Raw genomic sequence first — 9,640 nt, forward strand, 5'->3', positions numbered from 1 at the left:
CAGTGCATGCTTGGAGCCCTTTTTTTTCAATCACCAAACATTCTAGAACTAAGCCTGAGATTCAGCATGGAATGAGGTCTTAATAGCCCTAGCTTAAGTGAAGCACTGCATAGTTTTTAGTTTATATATAACTGTGGTAGCTTATTACTATGCAATACAGGTAGTCCTCGCTTAACGACCATTTGTTCAGCGACTGTTCAAAGTTACAATGACACTGAACGAATGGTAGTTACAGCCAGTCCTTGAAGTTACCCACGCGGTCACCTCAAAATTCGGGTGTTTGGCAGCCCGTCCGCATGTACAACTGCAGCGTGCTCTTCAACTCCCCTCACCCGCCTATCTCCCCCCATCTATGCCCTTTTGGTTGCCCAGCATGTCGCTGCCACTGCCTGCCACTGCCATCCCCATCTGACTTTCACGGTCTTCCTCCTCCTGCTGCGGATGAGGCGTGCCTGGCTGAGGCAGCTGCTGGCCCTTTGTGAGGCTGGAAGCTGCCTTGGCTAGGTGCACCTCATCAGCAGGGGGAGGAAGAAGACAGTGAAGGTCAGCTAGGGCTGGCGGGGGCAGCAGGGTAGGTGGTGGTGATGGTGGAGTACAGGGCAGCCAAAAGGGCAGAAGTGGTGGGAAGATAGGTGGGTGGGGAGAGTTGAAGCAGAGATGAGTGCAGCAGGGCAGAAGTGTGAGGTCCTCACCTAACAACCACAACCGGGACTACTAGAACTGCTGTCGCTAAGTAGTGCAGTCACGTGATGTTTTGCCTAATGACCACTTCAGTTAGTGATGGAAATTCTGGTCCCAATTAGGTTTATTAAGCGATATATATCAATTCTTCTTCAACATGTCCACATACAGCTGTCCCGAATAATTCTTCTAAGCTTTCGATGTCACAAACCACTACAATGGACATGCCCTGTGTAAAAAAAAGATTATACATAGAAGATCAAATTTCATATATAAAGCAGGGCAAAAAAGCCTTGTCTAGCAGCATCCTAGGAAACCTGCCCATAGTAGGGCTATACAAAGCTTTTGAGAGAGGTGCTTCACACTCTGTGTTTGCATGAAGAAGGCCTTTCCTCAAAGTGTAAGAGTAGCTAGATTGTTTGGAAGGCTCCCACAGCTGCCTTAAAGGCTGTAGCAGACTTCCAGCAAAGCAGCTGTGTATGCACACACAGGGACAGTCAGGGACTGACTTTGAAACGGTGTGAGAGCAAGCTTTGTAAATGATGCTGTTGCTTTAAATGCTTTGGGAAGAGGTGCTTTGCTGGTGCTAAAATGTTCTGCAATAAATTCTTTTCATGTTTTTCTTATCCTTATCCTTTTCTTATCTTAAGCCTCAGCATCGGTGCTGATATTCTTAGATTATCAAATGACAAGAGTGAAAGTTAATATACATAACATTTAATAAAGTGATCATTGGAAACATTTGAAAGTGGCATAATATGAGGCAAAGATTTCGGAGAAAAGGAGATGAGATCAGCTCAAAGTTTCAAGTTTACACTTATTTCAAATTCAGCAAAGAAAACTTTTTCCCACAGAAACATGACAGAACTTGAATTGCTGAGCCTGTTGAAGTATAGCCTCAAACTTTTATATCAGAACTTTCTTTAAGGCAATTGTCTACAGAATGCACATTATTTGGACATGTGTGTGTATTACTCTATTCAAGATATGAGACCAACTTAAGTATTTCCTCATAATATTTTACATTGCAGGGTGTATCCCAACGTAGAGACCAAAACAAGTTTATCCTGTCCTAAGCCAATCTTGTGTGACAAACTCAATGTCACCTTTATTATTTTGTTTATTCTTCATCAAAGATTTTTTTTATCCTGCATTTGCTCTTTTACCTTGTCATTTTGGATCTGTTTGGTTTAATATTACAAAGTTCATTTTCCACAGGTTTATAACTCAACCATAAAAGTATAGTCCAGAAACTTGGCATACAGTATCTCCATCTGGAAGTTAAATATTTCAAAGTAAATTTGGAAACATTCAGTTGCTTACGGGATAATGCTTACAGGTTTCAAGGTTTACGTTTTTGTTCCACTATTGTGCCCTTCATAATTTATTTGTGGAGGTCCCTGTTAGAAGATGTAGCGTTAAGCCAGGTACTTTGGGAGTCTGAATAGATCTGTAACAGGGACCAGCACTCAGTGCTAGAGCTCCTGGTTTGCTTATGTATTTGTATTTTATCCGTTCAATCATGTCTGATTCTTGGAGACTGCCTGGACAAGTCCCTGCAGTTTTTTTGGCTGGTTTTTCAGAAGTGGTTTGCCATTGCCTCCTTTCCAGGGCTGAGAGAAAGTGACTGGCCCAAGGTCACCCAGCTGGCTTTGTGCCTAAGGCGGGACTAAATCTCACAGTCTCCTGGTTTCTAGCCTAGTGCTTTAACCACTGCAACAAACTGGTTCTCAGTTTGCATATAGAAGGTCTATATTTCAATTAGTTGAATTTCCAGGGTGGTGGTGGGAAGATGCATTTGTAGTCTAATTTCTGATGATTACCAGCTTCCACACTGCTTGCAAAATGAGGCAGTGGCTTCAGGCAGTCAATATGAATACATGGAAAGTAAAATCAAAGTTTCCTTCAAAGTGAGCTCCATTAAGCGCACAACAAATTATTAATTCTTATTGTTGTTGAACTTTTATTCATGTGGAGAGTTGCTTAAGATTTTCTGCCTCTGTTCAGGGCTTCAGGGATTCTGGTTTGCAAGGTTTGTTAATTAATTAATTATTTTAGTACTTTTACCAAGTAAAGGAACACACTGCAGACTAGCACTTACTAAGGTAGAAATGTAGGGCATATTCAGATGTTGTGATGTGTCTGTAGCTATAAAGATCAGAATCATGCAGCCAATGGTTTTCCCTGTGACACTCTATGAAAGTGAAAATCGAATGTTGAAGAAGCAGGATAGACAGAGTATTGACCCTTCTGAAGTTTGGTGTTGGACAAGAATCCTGAAGAATACCCTGGATAGCCAAGAAACAAACAAATGATCATAGATCAATCCAGAATTCTAATTTGAAATAAAAATGACCTGGCTCAAATTATCACATTTTGATCCATTATGTGAAGACCTAGCTCCCTTGATAAATCCATAATGCTGGGAAAGGTAGAAGGGAAGATGATGATGACCAGAAGCATGGTGGATGAACTCAATTATAGTAGAAAGGGGTGCACTACTAGGAGACCTGAAGTGCCAGTCTGGGGATAGATCACTGTGGAGAAAATCTATCTATATGGTCACTAAGAGTTGACATTGACCTGATGACACATAATCATTTTTAACAAATATTTCAAGTAATTTAAAATTCAGTAGAATGGACCAAAATAAAATGAGTAAAATTAACACAATGGAAGCCATTAAAATAAAGATGGAATTAAAATATAGTAATAGCAACTAGGCACATATATTTCCTTATTCATTAAGAAGGTTACCTCGCTAATAGCTATAAGCCTAACCTCAGAAGGCAGGAATGACCAGTGAAAGATCTCCATTTAAGAACTTACTTTTCTTTGAACAACAGGAACACCTCCATATTTAGTTTCTATTATGTCTGTTCATAACGAACAAGGCAGGGGTTTGTTAGCTATGTTTAGCTTCCAAACAGCGTCTGATCTAGTCACACAGTCTGTGAATGATCATGGAAGGGAACGGATTGATTACAACAGCAGTGGTTTGCACATTTTAGTCCACTTCTGCTTCAAGTGATACACTCTTCCTACTAAAGTGGTTCTTAGCAGGGAGGAAGAGGAAGAAGAATTAAAATACAAGGCTGGAGGAAAAAGAGAAGACAACACTGGGTGCATTTGGACAATATGACAAACATAGCTTATAATTACTGACAAATATGCCCGATCACACTAACTGGCTCATCTCTCCTCCTCAATATACCCCACCAATGGCTGCCACTGCTTGTTTAATGCTTCTCATGGCATCTGCCCATGAGACTTCCACTCTTACTAACCAAACACAAAAATAACCCATAGCCTATTTTAGATTTCTTCCTGTGGTTGTTGGTGGGTAGAAGCATTTAACAAACTAGCAGCTCATGTTGCTGATATGGCTGTTATTGGAAAGGCACATGGAGTGGTGGAGTGGCCAGTACAATTGTCATTTTATCCTTGTTGTATCCTTCCATAGAGTTAACAGTAGACTCTCATAAGTACATATGGCTTCCAGATGCCTCCATCCCTCCTCCTATTTTGGACTCAAAGAAACTCCTTATAGGCCTATGTTTATAAAGCCTCCCAGGAAGCTTTCTATAACTCTGTGTTAAACAAACTCATTAGTTATATAGTTATCAAAGTTCAACACCTGGGAATATTCCAAATCTGTAGTCAGAGGGAAAGAGCAAAGCAACCACAGCAATATAAGCCACTGATTAATCTAAGGACAGAACAAAGAGGGAAAAAAAACATTCTTCAAACAAATACATTCCCTTCTCTAGCCATGTTTGGAGCTGTGTGAAGAATACTATATATTTTTATCGATTTGTTTATATTCTGTAATGTTTATATTTTGCAAGTCCTTGAATGAGTTATTATATAACTAAGTAGGCCAAATCCAGGTGTGGTTGCTGGATCTGAGGCAAAAGAAAGCTGTGGCTGCCTTGGTTTCAGTTGACATTATGCAGGGATTTCATGCTGGAAGTTTAAAAACTGAAAAGAAAGAATTCAGCTGGTGCTGGTTGCCAGCTGATGGAGAAAGAAGCCTGACAGTTGGAGGCAGCAGGGCTGAAGTGGTAGGAAAGAGTGAATCTTACATTAGAAATGGTTGAACACCACCAATTTTCTCTCCCCCATCTCTCTAAAGCTATCTAAAATTGCTACAGCCTAGAAATGTGGGAAACATACTGAAATCATCATGAGCCCTGCAGTCTTTAGCAGATCAATAGGAGAGCATAGAAAGGTTGTTCAATCAGTGTCAATCCCTGGGTTGATGTAAATCCTGAAATCAAAAATTCCCTTACCCCACTCCACAGAAAATGAAATTAATTGCTACCTCCACCATTACCACTTCCCACTCACCCGTGTTAGTTCAAAACAAGCTATGGTAGGATAGTGGTTTCTGAAAAGGAAAAGGAAGTATCTATGTTGCCTTGCCATTACAACAGTGTGTTGCACAGAAAATGGGGATGTGAAAATGGTCTGAATCTGAACCATTTCAAGCACTGAACAGCTGGTCAAGTGGTTTGTGTACAAAGCAAACCATACATGTTATGAGTGCTTTGATCTGAGTGCTATGGGTTCTTAGGATTGATCAGACATTCAAAGACTTATAAATGATATCAACTTCTTCCTTTACTCTTAGCACAACAAACATAGAAAGTTATTTGGAAGGTTGACTTCTCCAGTCTGATAGCTAAGCAAGTGGGATTTAGTTAATGCAGACAAGAAGACCTCCAGGTCTACCCCTCTGCTCTCCTCGAGGTCTGCCTTCAAAGGAGGATGGAAGATAACAAGTTTCTTTAAGGCTTATCCACCATTCCAAGATCTACCATGCCTTGCCATTGGCCATGATGACTGGAGCTGTTGGAAACTGTAGCTCATCAACATTTGGATGTTAAAATTTTCCCACCTCTAGGAGATTTGAGAGCAGGGGAGAGAACTCAGACTGTAACCCTGACTTTGAAAACAAGGTATTGAACATATACGTTTCTGTTTACTCCTATGAAATATTAGGGACTGACTATAGTGATGTCACCAGCACTGGAGAGCATTCATAGTCAGGCAGTGAAAAACAAGATTCCATGAACAACCTATTTTATTTTAAATACCAGTAAAATGCATCTCTACAATAATTTAGATCCCATGCAACAAAATAATTGGCATTTAAAAAAAAATAGGAAGACACATATTCAGGTTCTATGTTATCCTGGGGGAATTATCCACTGAAAGCCAGTGTGGCCCAGCGGTTAAGACTAGGAGCAGGGAGTCACCGTTCTAGTCCATCCTGAGCTGCAGACGCTTATTGGGTGAATTTGGAACAACCACTCTCTCAGCTCAACCTGCCTCACAGGATTGCTCTTCTGAAGAAAACACTAGGAAGAAGGAGCATTGTTGTCAGGCCCAGCCATAACAGTTATGTATGCTGCCTCGAGTTCCTTAACAACAAGAAGAACAAAGAATATAAATCTAATATATAAATAAATCTCAACAGGGTTTACCTCTGAACAAACGTGCTAAGGATTGTACGTTAGTCCTCTGCCGCAGGGGGTTCCTGTTGGGCGGCCTCTTATACACTTAATGGTACAATTCCCATTGTATAATTTAGTCAATACCCATCAAACTGGACTGATGCAAAGGGGGGTGCATATTTACATCCAGGCTCAAGGCTGTTAGTGATTGCATACAAAGAACCATTGGTGGCTAGTGCTGGATCAAGACCACAAAGCCTTCTTTTCCTAATCACCCGAAAGGAACTTGTTTCTTTCAATGTTCCTCTGCTCCTTTAAGTCTACAGAATGGCATTTCAGCAAGATCAGGGGAGATCTATATCCCTTGAATTACTATTCCTTGTTCAACCCATTCATTATTCATTGTTCTAATTACAACAATGCCTTTGATTGTGATCTAGACCTTTTTTTGCTATGAGAACACAAGACAGGTCCAGTTCCTATTTCAAGGCTGGTAAGACAAAGGTATTAAATTCCACGTACATTTTAATTCCCTGCTCACTTGTCTTTTCATGGTGTTCTCTTTCAGAGATGTTTTCCCCCCATACATCCATTAAAATTATGATGAACCAAAAAGGAAATGGAGTGTTGTCTAGATAAGTGTCTCAGCCATTTCACTTAAAGCTGATTCTACAGCTTGCTAAATTAGCAGCTGCCTCTGGGGGAAAAAAAAAAGGAAACCTCACTATTTTCCTGGCAGCTGGATCTCTGCTTTCCAAAGAAATTGCTATGGAAGTTAGTTCTGGCAAAAATGACAAAGTGTGTTACGGTACTTTTAAGAACTAATCCAGGTATCATTGCTTAAGCTATGGTGACCTCTGACAAGAGTTCACTTTATAAGCTAAAACTAGTGGCGGTGATTGGATGGATATCTTGTATCAGTCTGAAGACATGCCATAAACATGTGGGGGACCATAGGATATGGCATCAAAGCACTCCTACCAGCTGTCAGCTTGCCCCATCTGTGACTTTTTCATGGGCAGAACCGCTACATTAACAGAGCATTCTGTCATTCAAGGAGTCCCACCAACACATCTTTCAAAAAGAAACTTAGGAAACTGCCTTCTCATAAGTCAGATGATGGAATCAACTCAACCAATACTGTTGACATTGACTGATGGCAGTTTTCTAGAATCCAAGTCAAGAGGTCTTTGTATCTGGAAATGCCAGGAATTGAATCTGGGATCTTCTGTATGCAAAGCAGATGGTCAACAACTGAGCTATGGTTAATAACAGCAACAACCACAGCAACTGTTAGAAGAGAAACTGCTTATTTAGAGTTTCCTCTTATGGAAAAACAGCCAGGAGAAAGACATTGATACCTTTTTCTTACTAGAGGTTGGTGACCACCATTGCTATTTGCTATTTCTTTCCCAGTGATTAATGGTTTTCCTGGGAAAATATAGTGTAGTGATTTTCTGTTGCATTCCACATCACTGATGCATTGCTGTACAAATATATTTCATCCCTGCCGTTGTACATGCCCCTACAACTGTTCCAGATTACATGCTTCCACTTCTGGTTGCTACTCCTAGAGCAGCTGTCCTCTTTAGGGCAATACTTAGATGCAACATTTTGGTCAAGTCATTAATACAACCTGCTAGTGTTGCTGCTAATTGTCTACAGCTGCCTATTCATCAAAGCCTTATGTCCAGTGACCATGCCACTATTTGTAGCCTGGTGGATGCTAGGCACAGCAATGGAAAGACATATCTTCATTTATGAAAACAAATCACTTTGTCAAAGTCATTTATTTGGTTACAGCACAGTTGATTTCTTTGTGAGGGTCTTCTACCATGGACTATAATTTTAGTTCAAGTTTTTCTTAAGATATAAGGGCAGTCAAAATTGCCTCAGAATTATAGTATATTATGTTAATTCTGAGGCAATTTTGACTGCCCTTATGTCTTTTTATTTCTTTTTAAATCAGGACAAAACTGGGTTCGTATGCTAGGCTGGGTGTGCTAGGCCATAGTTTGCCTCTACTATGATTTGCTGAACAAAACACAGTACTTGTGTTCACACTATGCTAAGCTGTATCTTGCGATTTAGACATCAAATGGCACAATCTTAAACACGCTACGTCCAATCCTCTGCATTATGGCTTGGCAGGATGTAGAAACCAAGCTTTAGTCAAAGCTTAATTTGACTAAAATCTTCACATTTTTGTCAGTTCCTCGTCTTTACCTTCAGGCTTAAGATGCCTTTTCTAGGCCAACCTCATTGCCTGTGTCAAGTCATGACAGGAGATAAAACTATTTCTAGGCTGGTATCACCAAGAAAATTGTACTAGCTCAGAAGAAAGAAAGAGGAACTAGGTTGCAAAAATCTTGGCAAATTTATTTAGCACTCCATTTATCTCTAAGTTTGTACTCTAAGTACTCTCAGTTAGTTTACCTGCACAAAGACACACACACACACACAAGAAGTCCTTAGTACACTGTGTAACTTTTATTGTGTTATTGCTTTCCTTTGTCTTTGTTCAGTTTTATAAATAGTGGCAAAAAAGAAGTTGGTTTGTTATGTCAAGAATTCCTTGGTCCTCTTGCTTTTAATGCAGTGGGAGGTGGCTACCCATTTTCCCGAGAAAGGAGGAATGTACTGATGTTCCAAACTTGCAATATTTTGCAACTTGCTATCATCTTCTCAACATTGGACAGGGAATATACTACCACAGCTGAAGGCTAGACAGGGAAGTCGAACAAAAAATATTGGAAGAAGGCAATAATGGTCTACTTTCACATTTTTGCCAAGAAAAATCCAGGGATATAACTGTGTAATCACCAGAGTTGAGTTTGACTTGAGGGGGCCTTTATCTTTTTATCCTTTCTGCAAAGAGCTGAATAGGAGCTTCTCCTTTCATTTACTTTTCATCATAAATCTGTAACATAGACTTGGATGGGCAATATGGATCACCCTCACAACCCAGTACTTTGGAGACATCCCCAAACCACCACACAAGTGTTCTCACTGTAACAGACCCTGAAATCCAGCACACACAACTAACCCTCTGCAGCTGTCCAACAGGGAAACAGACAAGTTGACATACCTAGAGTGTCCTCCCCTTGCCATGTTCTGTGTGCCTTTGATGTTTGATTTTAAAGACTGACCAATTGTGGTGAAGGGGGCTTTCAAAAGTTGTCCTTTCACTCGACTCAATTTGTGGGGTGGGCAACAGAGACATGGCATCACAGTGCCTTTACCTTGAAAGGTTTAAGGTTATGGAGAGCCAAGAAGCTCGGCAGGCTGAGAATTCTGACTAGTGTGGAGCTCCCTGCCCAAAGGCCACTCCAAAACTGATTCCTCCTGAGCCAAAGTCTTCAGCTCAGTGCCTGCAGGGGACATCTCCATGGGATCACAGTGTGCTGAAGCCCTGTGTAAAAGTGCCCAGAGACTGGTCCACCAAGCACATTTCACGGAAAACTGAGGATTTGAACCTTCTCGTCTAATACTAACATTAC

The sequence above is a fragment of the Candoia aspera genome, chromosome 6 (assembly GCF_035149785.1).
Source record: "Candoia aspera isolate rCanAsp1 chromosome 6, rCanAsp1.hap2, whole genome shotgun sequence".
NCBI lineage: Eukaryota > Metazoa > Chordata > Lepidosauria > Squamata > Boidae > Candoia > Candoia aspera.